Source organism: Lissotriton helveticus, chromosome 9, assembly GCF_964261635.1.
Source record: "Lissotriton helveticus chromosome 9, aLisHel1.1, whole genome shotgun sequence".
Classification (NCBI taxonomy): Eukaryota; Metazoa; Chordata; class Amphibia; order Caudata; family Salamandridae; genus Lissotriton; species Lissotriton helveticus.
In genome coordinates, this window is record NC_136070.1 from 974,501,203 (window position 1) to 974,514,580 (window position 13,378).

The window sequence follows — 13,378 nt, forward strand, 5'->3', positions numbered from 1 at the left end:
CCGCGCCGGATGAGGTTTCCTTCACGAGCCTCTTGTGACGGTGCCCTGGCCAGTGCTTGCTTGCCGGAGAGCTCTGAGCTGTCTCCCCTCATGCACTGCACGGGGCAGTTGGTGAGGGTCAGGAAACTTGCTTGCTATATTTCTGTCTGCCGAGGATCACGCCGAGCGCCCCACTCTGCACAAATCCTCCAGGCCCCGTTGTCTGTCTGTCTGCCGAGGATCACACCGAGCGCCCCACTCTGCACAGATCCTCCAGCCCCCGTTGTCCATCTGTCTGCCGAGGATCACACCGAGTGCCCCACTCTGCACAGATCCTCCAGCCCCTGTTGTCCGTCTGTCTGCAAAGGATCACATCCAGCGCCCCACTCCGCACAGATCCTCTAGCCCCCCTTTTCCGTCTGTCTGCCGAGGATCACACCGAGGGCCCCACTCCGCACAGATCCTCCAGCCCCTATTGTCCTTACTCTAGGGGGTCTCACGCACTGCAGCCGCCTCAGAGCCGTGGCTTCACTCGCCCCGTGGGGCAGGCAGCTCCTTTGCCAGCACTGGCACAGGCTGGTGATGAGAGGGGGTTATCTGAGTGCCGGCGCCACCTGGCACTGAATGTATGTGTGTTTTTTTTATTTTAAAAGGAAAAGGTGAGGGAAGTATAAATGCTCGACGCAGCCATTGCGGCACTACCGGCCGGCGGCGAGTGCGGTGGGTCTGTGTGAGGGGCTATCCCGCCCGCAGCCTCAGTCAGGACAGGCAGTGGTTGTGAGAGAAGATGGGGTGTCCCTGCTCTCCTCCTGAAGAGGAATGGGCGCTCTCTGGGGTGCAGGGTGAGGTGTCTCCCTACCACGTTCCTATAGCCCCACTCGGGACAGGCAGGGAGGCTCTCTCCCCGGGGATCCCCTCGCCCTCCGGCAGCCGCACTCAGGTTAGCCGGGGTCGCTCGCAGGCGCAGTGATCTTCCCAGGGCTTCTGCCGTCCTTCTTCAGTGCTGCTAGGGCCAAGCTTCCAGTTCCCGCCCTGGTGACCCCTTCAGCAGCAGGCACCAGCAGTCACCCCGGGAGGTTTCCAGGCTGAGCCCTCACTCCTCATCAGTCCCCTCGGGAGGGGCCGCGCCATCACTCACTTGTCGTCCTGCAGACACAAGCCTCCAGGTCAGTTGTATTGTTCTTGTCTTCTACACCCCAGCCCTTCTACCGATTATTACTCGAGTAGTCAGGGCTTCGGGCTCGGGGTGGGACGGGGTGAAGGGGTTCGGGGGGGGGCGCTGCATTTTCTTAAATAGACCGCACCGCCGTAATTTTTAAACAAGCATTTACAATGCAACGGTTTCGCCTTTGGAAAAGTTTGAGCTATTGGCATTGTAAATGACAAAATTTGTATTTATGTGTTGGTTTTGAAAACAGATAAATAAATGGCATTGTCATTTACAATGGCAATAGCTCTAACTTTTCCAAAGGCGAAACCGTTGCATTGTAAATGCTTGTTTTCTTTTGTTCACATTTGTTGCGTGTATCTTGGTAATATTTTACCCCCTGCCTTCTTTCATTCCAATATGTAACTTAAAATTCTGACTATGCCTGGCACCTGCAGACGACTCCAAGTGCCAGATGTACAAAGGATTTTTCCGGTTGCAAAAGGACCGATTTGCAGAATCTGGCTGTTTACGACCAGAAAAATTATTTTTTTTCAAATGTACAAAATGTGAGTTGATAAACTGTTACTGAACTGCAATTTGCATTTTCAATTTGGTATTTGGAAGGGGCGTATTTTTTGTGCATTCCATCCAAATACTGAATTGGTATGGTATGTATTACTGTTTTGCGACCAACTTCTGGTGATAAAATAGTTATACTTTACCACCATTCTAAACGTGGTGGTAACCCATTAACAAATAGGAAGGAGCCCCCTTTCCCTTTGGGAATGCTGAAAAAACACTGCCTACTCATAAACAATGAAACTTCACAGTTTGATTCTTTTATTTTAAAATGCATCCTATTTTTTTTTTTTTAAGAAAACGGGTTGCATTAAAAAAAAAAATACTTTATTAAAAAGCAATCACAGTTAGGATGGCCTGCAGACCTCTGCAGGCCACCATCACTGACATGGCTATGATCCCTAATGGGTCGCAAATTGAGACCTACCTCATTAATATTCAAGAGGTAGGTCGATTTGCGACCCACTAAGGATTGCAGATTAAGAAATAAACAATGTGTACATTTAGAATACCGATTACCAAATAGCGATTCAGAAAAACTAGTTATTTGGGAATCGTCATTTTAAAGGTACGTACGCCTACCTTTAGAATAACGATCTTCAGTGACAAGGTTTGCACTATAAATAAAACGCAACTGATATGGCACGGATATTTGAGTGTACTATCTGTATAGATAGATGACCGTGGTGAAGAGATTTGCTATTTATTTAGTTTCACTGGAGTGACAGCTTGTTCATTGCACTGCCTTCACAGACTGGCATCTCTACCTAATTATTTCACTTTGGTGCAATGTTGTGCACATGACGTTGCAGTATATTTAGACAGCTTGCTCTCAATGTTTTTAAGACATATAGTGGTGTGGTGATTGGGATATGCTGTTGAGGTAGCTACGCCAATTACACAATATTGGTGCGGAGTTGTGGGCTTGAGGGTGACTGGGTTAGGTGGACTATGCAGGGGTGTAATTTAGGCTCCTGCATCCCAGAATGGCCCCCATTCCGCATATGGAAAATTAAAGTATGTGGGAAAAGGGAGTCTCAGGGGCCAGTGATATTCAGCATGAGGGCAGCATAATTTATCGTTATGCCACTGGGTCTGACCTGTTCTGTTCGGGAAGAGGAGCTTCCAAACTGTGCTGAATTTGTTTAGCGTATACTGTTATGTGACTGTGAGATTTTATATTTATTAACTATGGTAATATCAATGAGGTAACACTATATGTCCTTACCTCAGTGGGGAGGCATTATCAATGAAAGCATAAGCCTACTAAAAGACAACAGCAACACATGGACATCAAATTAAGATAAATGATAACTTATGTACCACCAATAAAAGTTTGGACTCAAGTGGGTAGGCTGATAGATTCTCATACGAGACTTTCTATGCCAGTCACACTGACCATCAACTACCCACGGCTGCCTCCTAAACCCCCTGAACACTTGCTCCAAATTTCAACACAACCATTAGCATATGGGGACGTTCTCCGATAAGATGCATGGGCTGGAGATAAGATTGTATTACACAATTTCAAAATACAGTGCAACATCCTTGCAGTTGCTCCAATTGTACATCTTATCAGCTGTGAGGGTTCCGCAGCCCTACCGATAACGCATCTGCTGTGCTGCCCTCACTGACATTATAATGGAGATGGGGGAAGCGGTTGAATTAAGGATCGTGACTTTAAGCGGTGATCGCAGTTTCAGCAACGAGTAAGTAATAATGACAGAGGAGTACAATAGGGAACCGCTCTACTGCACTCTACGCCACTGCATTCTACTTTACACCACTCTACTGCACTCTATGCCACTGCACTCTATGGAACTGCACTCTCCTCTCTAGTGTTCTCTGTCCTCTCTTGCACGTGACCAACATGTATGTGAGCCTGGTGGAAGATTTAGCTTAAAAGAAAAGTTACAGTTAAAAGTCCTTGTCCAAAAGTAACTCCAGTACGCCCAAAGTCTTTAGTAGAACATTATTACAAAAGGTTGATCAGGATTTGACTTTTTCCATGTTCTGAGGGAGAGGGCACAGAGCAACCAAGGCTAGACTGCGAATGCTACCCTTGGAGTTAACAGCATTTGCTTCTACTTCTGAACCAGTTTACCTAAACCACACAACATGCGACTGGGTAGACCCAATTAAACTGATCATCAGAGTTCTGGGTTGCAAAGTGTATGCTAGTCTGCGGCATAGGTTTATGTCACAGGTAGTTAAACGCACTGAAGAGGACCAGGCGGAATGCTGCTGGGTGGATCTCATTAAACTGATCATCAGAGTTCTGGGTTGCAAAGTGTATGCTAGCCTACAGTAGCTCACAAGGAGTTAAATGCACTGAACAGGACCAGGAGGAATGCAGTTGTGGTGGGGTTTTGCTACTGGTTTGGCCCCTTGTCCTAGAGAGAGATGAATAAATCAGCAAAGCATTTACGTGCAGATCTGAAATTGAAACTAATGAAACAGTTCAATCCCTCAGGGCCTGTCAACGCAGAAACCACGTATCAGGTCCTGCCAGAAAACTGTCTGCTTATAGAATCACTGGATGCTGGCCAAATAATCTAGGGAGATCTACATCACAGGGCAGCCAGTTACAGCTGCTGCCCAATGTGCCAGCAATGTAGGAATAAAGAACTCCTCTCAAATATATAATCACGGTTTAATGGAGAACCTTCTTCATAATTATCTTCCTCCCAAGAAGGAAGGGATTTATCCAAATTATGCATGAAAATAGTTTATTACAGTAATGGAGTATTGCTATAAAGATTGGGTGCAACCAGCTAACCTGTTGGCCGCTGGGCTAATTCCCCCGCTGTGCTGGGGGGCGGGGGCGCGCACAACGCCCCGGTGCTCGTGACAAGCTCAGCTCGTCATGAGCTACGGTGGCCGTGTGCTCATGACGAGCTGAGCTCGTCACGGGCACACCCGTTTTCATAGAACGTTCAGCACAGCGGGGGAATTAGCCCTGCGTGCAAGCGTTCGGACCGTTATGACGAGCTCAGCTCGTCATGAGCACACGGGCACCGTGGCTCATGACGAGCTGAGCTCGTCATGAGCGACCAACAGGTTAAGGCTTCAAAGCACTCAGGGTGGAAGGTGAGAGGGAGGTGGCACAGGAGAAGAGGAAGCATCGATAAGAACCGAATCCAGATCTCAGTTTGCCTGCAGAGCTGCACAATCCTTGCAGTATGACTTCTTGCAGAGGGACAAGAGCAGCAATTTCTAAAGGGTGAAGCATTGGGAACTCGATAACCTAACCCAGTACTGCTTTCAATGCCTAAAGCTTCTGCTTTCATGTAATATGAGAAATACGGGAAATAAAGCAAAAACAACCCCCAAAGTCTGCTCTCCAGCCAGTCACTAACAAAAATATCCCTGTTCCCGTGCTTTTACAGATAAGCTGATAGTGTTGGATAACAACACAGCGTGGTTGGAGAGGGTGGGGAGGACACAGGCAACATGGAGAACTGAGGGATGGAAGCACATGGATGCTAAGGAACAACACAGAGCAGGTGGAAGGAAAGCACATGAATGTGGGAGAACATGGGAGTGTGCGAGGCAAGCACATGAGGGAGGCAACTGAAAAATACATGCACAACTAAAGATGGGAAACACGGACACAGGAAGGAGTAGGCAAGCCATCGAACAAGCAAGCGAACAAATGACAGTGACAAAAGGCCAATGAATTGCATGCAGTGGGCAGGCTTTATTCTCCACATAAATTCTTGGTATACTTGCAATATGTCTTTTTCAACCAGAGAGCAGTGCTGTCTGGTAAGCTCGACCTAAAAATGCGGCCTTGGGTTGAGGAAATTGCCTTCCAATGCCATACACTGTTTTCAGTATAAATACTATGTGCAACAAATCAAGCACTTTTAGTTAAGTAGTTCTCCCCATTTTTAGGTTTCGCCTAGACAGCACTTGTGATGTTGCTGCGAGACATGTTTACATACAGTGGGCTTTCAGCCTGCCAATAGCTTGCCATTTGTTAGTGTTAACATCACCCTAATTTTCCTTGTCCCCATTTGTCATTCCATGCGGGCGTTCTGTCCTCTTGTGTTTGTTCCTCCCCTGGAGAATGGATCAAGTACTTGTGTCCATTCACTGCTCCCATTTTTGGAGCTACTTTTTTCTTTGTGTTATAGCTAAGGCACTCCATAGGAGTGCTTGTGTTTTCACTAGGGGTGGGCGGAATTTGTGTAGTCGCGCTACGTAAAGCTCCGCAAAACGGTAAAAAATCTCTGTAAGCATGCAAAAGTTCTACAAACACGCGGAATTGCTTGTTCCGCGTGTTCGCGATGCTTTTTTCCTGTTCGCGAACACTGTTTGCGTGCTCAAGGAGCATTATCTCGTGAACACGCATTTGAAAGCGCGAACAAACAAAATATTCAGCGAAGCTGCGGATGGCGGAATTTCTGGCAATTACGCGTTCTCCACGGAACGCGAAATTGCCCAAATTCCGCGAGCGGAGTTTACCGCGAAGGACTAGTTTTTTACTCCGTCTCCCATATCCCCGTCCATGTAGCTTCTATTCTCTCCGATCCGTCCCCTGCCCATGCTGCTTCTTTTCCCTAGCCTGTACGCTACTGCACTCTATGCCACTGCACTCCACTCTGCACCACTCCAATCTACGAAACAGCATTCTATCCTGCATCACTCTACTCATTGCCACTGCACTCTACATCACTTTATACCACTGCACTCTACGCCACTCTGTGCTTCTCTGCACTACTCCACTAAGAAACTGCACTCTACTCTGCACTCTACACCGCTCTACTCTACGACACTGCACTCTACGCCACTCTGCTCTTCTCTGCACCACTCTACGCCGCTGTACACTACTCTGCACCTCAAGCCACTCTACTGTACTCTGCACCACTCTACGCCACTGCCATCTGCGGCACTGCACTCTACTCTGCACCACTCAGCTATACGCTACTGCACTCTGCGCCACTGCATTCTTCTCTGTTCCAGTCTACTCTGCACCACTCCACTGCACTTTATGCCACTGCACTCTACACCACTGCACTCTGCAGCATTCTACTCAATACTGCTGCACTCTACGCCACTAAACACTACACCACTCTACTCTGTACCACTGCACACTACACTGCACCACTCTACGCCACTGCACTCTACGCCACTCCATTCTGCACCAATATAGCCACTTCACTCTACTCTACACCACTGCACTCTATGCTACTTTAAACCACTCTACTGCACTCTACGCTACTGCACTCTACGCCACTCTATTCTGCTCGAATCTAGCCACTTCACTCTACACCACTGCACTCTATGCTACTTTAAACCACTCTCCTGCACTCTACTCTTCACCACAGCACTGTATGCCACTGCACTCTAGTTTACACCACTCTACACCTCTGCATTCTTCGCCACTGCACTCTATGACTGCACTCTACTCTGCGCCACTGCACTCTACACACACCTCAATCCAAGTTCTGATACTCCATATAATTGGATAGCAAAGTGCTCACAAAGCACTATCAACTAAAATACAACATACAGGAAACAATCCAACACACCAGATTAGACAGAACAAATCGCCCACGTCCTGTACAGATACACAACACTGCACTGATATGCCGTATGATTGTGTATCAACGTGACCACAACTGCACTAATCACTTAAAACACATACACACAAACCACAGTACAACGCATTAGTGAGAACACTATACACATATCTAACACAACCCAAATATGCTTTACGGCTCAGTAGCAACATGCTCATAACACACACTCCATCTGATGCTTCATAAACAAATTAATCAGCGGGCCATGCTTAAACAACGTATTCATTCAGCTTAATTCAACAAACACAGCCCGAATATAAAAATGCATAGCCTAGAGCGACAACACCACTACTACAGTTAACACGCTCATGTAACAGGTCAGGCAATGTACCAATCAATTAACTCCTGTATCAACTAAACGCTTAACAAAACTTCCAGCCACATCCATTTAACTCTGAAATTAATTGATACACTGTTAAAAAACATATTTTGTAAGTAACAACCGAAGCACAAATCCACTACCGGTGTTGCATATACAACCCACACAGACTATGGTATATTCTTCGAAATAGGGGGAGACTTTACCGGACTTTCGTGGCACTTCAAAGTCATACTAACAGCTGAATGAGTGTTATATAAATATCCCTCACATAACAGACAACTTTCTTGTGCACTATTTTGCACATGAATGCATTTATGAAATTGACTTTCTCGCTTTGAAAAAAGAAAGGGAGATTTCCTGCGGAAAACAGGGAATCACATGGAATACTAACCAATGTACAGCCTGGCAAGTGGAAAGGTCACATTATTATTGTCTATATTCAGTTATATTTACCTTTGTAGTACATGTCAAGCCTGGGCACTACTTTGAAACAATCAGGGAGCTTCACCATGACAGTGGCTGTGCCCGGACCATAAAGTGCATCTACTGCTGAACAATGGGAAAAAAAATCATGCAAAACCAAGTTTGTGTAGAGCAGTTTCTAAGTATTAAAAATATCATTGCCTTCTCCTGAATTTCTGACTTCCTCAGTCCCGCGTTATTATGGATAAACTGTGCCATTCGCCAGCTGAAAATGAGTATCCCTGAAAACCATGCATTGATAGTGTATATAGATCTCGAGTACCTTTTTCAGTCTGCGACCTCCAGCAGGCTTACTACCACCATGAGACAAAAGAAATGTGGGCTTAGCACGACACAAAAATAATGATTTAATGCCCCAGCAACTGGGTGTTGTTGCTTTAAGAGGGTAAAAGGGCAAAGACAGAGCTTTATTTGGGCCCGTGATTGCAGGTGACGTAAACTGGTGCTCATGTTTGGCAAAAGTGGCTTACTTTTAATCATCAGATTTTCATCCGGAGCAAGAAGCAGAAAAGGGAGAAAGAAGGGGGACAAGCGTTGAAAAAAACACAGGAAGTGCAGTGGGGTGGAAGAAGAGTCCACGAGGGGGGATCAACGCTAGGCCCCCTTGGCATTCTGCAAGCCCTGCAACCGGGAGCCCCAATGGTGGTCTCACTGTGAAAACTTTAGGTCAGTGCATTTATCTGATTACAAATGACACATCAGACAAAGGCAACCCTCACTACTAGGTAAACCGAGGGGCTATGGTGGCATTGAGCACATCAGGGCCTGTGATACAAAAACTGGTGACATCCCCGACCCACTCGAGTTACTAAGGACCCAAAATATACATCAGAGACAACCACAAATATTAACAGCAGGCGTCCATCGCACGCCTGCGAGCATAAGGAAGTCACAGCAGTGGCAGTTATTTGGACGATAAGGGGTTGTGACATACCTGACGCGTCAAGGTCCCAGATCCTCTTTGAGGTGCCAGCAGCCAGACTGCAAGGGTCACCACTGAGCTAAAGCTTAAGTATTGCTGGAAGAGGAAGTACACAAACTTCCTTCCTGTCGCAGCACAGCCCCCACGACATCAAGTAATCCCCAAAGTCCAGGCACCGTTTCATTTTCCAGACTGAGGGCGTCCACAGTCCACCTCAAAGCCTTAAGACTGCCTGGCAAGGCGTGTGCCTACAGGAGCTATTCGAAAGGGTGGGCAAGCAAGAGGGTTCAGCAACCAATACCCAGGTTCAAATAAGAAAAAAAATCTTCTCACATTATTATCCAAACCCCACACGACAGTCTTCCCAAGCTTACAACCAGACCCCCTGTCGAGCTAAATAGACGTAGTGCTGAGCTAGAGACACAGGCTCCTTTCATAAATCCGTAGTTCCCATTTATGAACTCCTTAACTTATGCATGTGAGGCCCAGCCGCACTCATTTTTGGGGACCGGCTCTTATTTTTATTCAACAGACTTTGATCCAGAGCACGAGACAGAAAAACACAATAGGGGAAGAGAAGGAGCAAGTGAAGGACAAACAGTGATATAGGCAGGTAAGAACAAGAATCTGCACTAGTGAGATAAAGAAGGCAGGGTGTGGTCTGAAGGGGGATTAAAGAGGCATGAGGTAGACTCAAGCATAAGCAGCCTTAGTATATGGCACCCAGTTCTTCTACAGTGCTGACAGTGGGCTTCTGAGCAAAACCTTGGACCCCGGCAGTTAGTCTTTTACAAATTAAGCACTGAAGGTTTCATCTTGACGACCACAATCAGCGACCCAAGAGTTATGTTGCCATTCTTCAACATAAAGGCAAATCAGGGTGTCACCTGGGGCTTACAGTACATATTCCTGCCAGGATGAAGGACTTCATAACCCTAATAATGACATCAGTGAGAAAGTAGTCTGTGCTGGTGTCTGAAGGAGGTGGGTACCAATTTTCATTTTTTGTGGACTTGAATGTATTTATAATCATCGGAAGTGATTAGACTCCCGGTGTGCACCACACATCATTCAGGGGCCCGCACAGCACTACTTAAGGAGCCTCAGCCCGGCGTCCCAACTGATTGAAAGTAGGAGACGGGCGCTGCGGGCAGAGCGAGTGGCGTTCATTGCCGGTTATCTTTTTTAATCTGTTTGTGCAATAATTGTTTTTTTAATCACTGTCGCTTCCCCGGTCCACCGCTGCCTCGGCAGATTGCTGTGGAGGGAAGTTGTTGTTCTATCACACCGGAAGTGATTAGACTCCCGGTGTGCACCACACATCATTCAGACGGGCCCTTGGCCTATAAGGGGATGGCGAGTCAAGCACGCAGCGGGCGCGCGCCGAAGACGCACCTAAGACAAGCCCGTCTGCGCCCGTCCGCGCCAGTACGTCGCCTCTCGCCAGAGACCCTGGTCGCGTGGAAGGTAATAGATATACCTATTCCAGGGACACACTTTTAGGCCTTAACCACTCATCTGCGCAATGCCGTAAGACATTCCCCCGGTATAGAAGGTGCTCTTTTAAATGCATCTGTAGATATATGCTTCCTAAACTTACCGCACCCCCCTTATTGGCTAGTACTAATCCACAACGACTGTTGATTGCCCAACTCAACACTAGATCACTGGCCAAACATCACATGAAAGTCCATGACTTAGTTGAGGAACATTCCTTAGACATCTTGTTTCTTACAGAAACCTGGCTCCAAGATGATATGAACACTATTATCAATTTGGCCACTCCAATAGGATACTCCGCCTACACTCTCAACAGGCAATCCAGAGGTGGTGGCATTGCGGTTATACTGAAATCTCAATACCTATGCCAATTTACTGATATAGATATTCAGGGGTGCGAATCTGCCCGATACAGCATTAAGATAAATCCCCACTTAACGCTGTCGGGTCTCCTGATCTACAGACCTCCAGGGCAAGATAACAGCTTTATTAAAGCTCTTATAGAAACAGTAGGTTCGTTGGCAATAGCTACGGCTAATTGTAATATCGTAGGAGATCTAAACCTCCATTTTGATCTCACCTCTGATCACAAAATCAACAGTCTATTAGCCGACCTTGCAGCATTTCAACTCCGCCAATTAGTTACGTGCCCCACGCATAGGGCAGGCAATCTCCTGGACCCTATCTTTACCAATCTAGTTGAAGCCTCGGTTGAAGTGCCCATTCCAATTGCCTGGTCCGATCACATGATGGTAACTATGTCATGTCCCTTACATGAGGTGTCCAGTGGGAACAATGCTCAACGAGTCCTCAAGCGCCCGTGGCGTAAGCTACGTCTCGAGGATTTCTACGCCCTCCTGAAAGGGGACCCCTTGATATTGAGGGTAACACTGAGCTAGGCTATGAAAACTTCTGCACCTGGTTGTCCCAAGCCTTAGACTCTCTGATCCCAGCCAACTGGATCAGAGCTCGTTCTCAGGAATTCAGTCCATGGTACAACGAGGAGCTCGCTATCCTTAGGAAGAATTGTAAACGTATTGAACGTAGATGGAGGAAATCATATGACCTGGCACTAAAAGGCCAATACAGGGCGGCACAAAGAACTACCATAGAAACATCTGTAGGACTAGAGCCGCCTACTATACGAACGAGATCAAGGCCAGCCAGAACCCCTCGAAAACCATCTTCAAAATCCTAAAAGACCTCTCCGCCAAAAAAGTGGCGGTAGCAACTAATGCCTCCTATTTGCATTGTGAGAAACTTGCTTCCTTCTTTATAGATAAAATACGAACTATCTATAGGTCCTTTCCAGCCACCCCTGAACTTACCCTCCTTAGTAGAGGGACGCCCAACAAACTCACGACTATTCCCGAACTAAGTCAGGACGATTTTCTCAGACTCTGTGGGAAAGTCAAATCGGGCTCTCCCGCAGACCCGCTAAAACCTGCCCATTTTAAAGAAGCCTCCGCACTTATACTCAGTCCCCTCCGTGAAATTATTAACTCTTCCTTTAGATCTGCCATCATACCCACTAGATGGAAGCAGGCTTGGGTATCCCCCATAATTAAAAAACCCACGTTAGACCCTACAAAACCGGAAAATTTTAGGCCAATATCACTGCTTCCTTGGCCGGCCAAGGTGGCTGAATCCCACATGAATAGCATCTTAACGAAATTCCTCTGCGCTAATTCCATCCTCGACGCCTCCCAGCACGTATTCCGCGCGGGACATAGCACCAAAACTGCACTTCTAGGTGTAACAGAACATCTTCGGAACATCATGGACTCCGGTCAGACAGCAGCGTTGATTCTTCTTGATCTCAGCGCTGCCTTTGACACGGTCTCACACGAGGTACTGTTGCATCGACTGGAGGCAGTAGGAATCTGTGGACAAGCACTAGAATGGTTCAGGGCATTCTTGACCGGCAGGTCCTTTCGTGTATCTACCCCACCGTTTCTATCAATGGAACGTGTAATTGAGCAGGGAGTACCCCAAGGATCTGCACTAAGTCCGACGTTATTTAATCTCTACGTCCAGCAAAGGACTGAGGTCGACAAACGATGGGAGCTTTCTATAGTCTCATACGCGGACGACACTCAGTTAGTGGCAGTGCCGAGTGAAGATTCTGGGCTGAACTCATCCAAGTTTAATCTTGACTTGTCCGCAGTTACCAACTGAATGACATCTAATTACCTACAGCTTAATGCCAACAAGACTGTGGTCTTACTTGTAGGAAAGGATGTCTCAGCCTGGGGAGTGAAATGGTGGCCTGATATGCTCGGAACTCCTCCTGAACCCAAGAGTGAGGTAAAAAAACCTTGGAGTCTGGCTAGACTCGTCGCTTAATTTTATTACCCACACTAAAAAGGTTGCCGCTACTTGTTTTGGGATGCTTCGGAACCTGAAGCCGATCCTAAAATGTTTCGATCCCCCTACTCGCCAGCTCATAGTTCAGTCCTCCATTCTATCTCGACTTGACTATGCGAGCTCCCTACTTTTGGGAGCTAACCAGGCAGAGGTAGGAAGACTGCAAAGAGTCCAAAACCCGGCGGCAAGAGCCTTGACAGGGCTCCCCCGCTCCCAGTAGGTCTCTAGCACCTTGACCAAACTTCACTGGCTGCCCGTGGATAAGAGGATCCAATTCAAGACCCTCTGTCTGGCATTTAAAATCTTGCAATCTGCATCTCCCTCCATGCTCTGTCCCTTGCTGACCCCCTATATCCCCAGGCGCGCATTACGCTCAGAAGGTCAGCACCTTGTTGTGATTCCTCGAATAAATCGCGTGCGAAAGGGTGGACGCTCCTTCCGCTACCTCGCAGCGAGACTATGGAACGCCCTGCCACTCCAGATTCGGG

The 13,378-nt window shown here is 47.2% G+C and overlaps 1 protein-coding gene across 2 annotated transcripts in view; it reads right to left on the reverse strand.

Moving 5' to 3' along the window:
• The window catches only part of LOC144782100 (hyaluronidase-3-like), an 84,668-nt gene that overhangs the window by 57,249 nt on the left and 14,041 nt on the right, over positions 1-13,378 (reverse strand). Inside the window, exon 1 of one of the 2 annotated variants that reach the window (XM_078661264.1) lies at positions 9,036-9,084. The exons of the other annotated variant lie outside the window; for it this stretch is intronic. The gene's annotated coding sequence lies outside the window, so the exon portion shown is untranslated. Of the gene's footprint in view, positions 1-9,035; positions 9,085-13,378 lie in introns of those variants that run through there. 2 annotated transcript variants of the gene reach the window in all.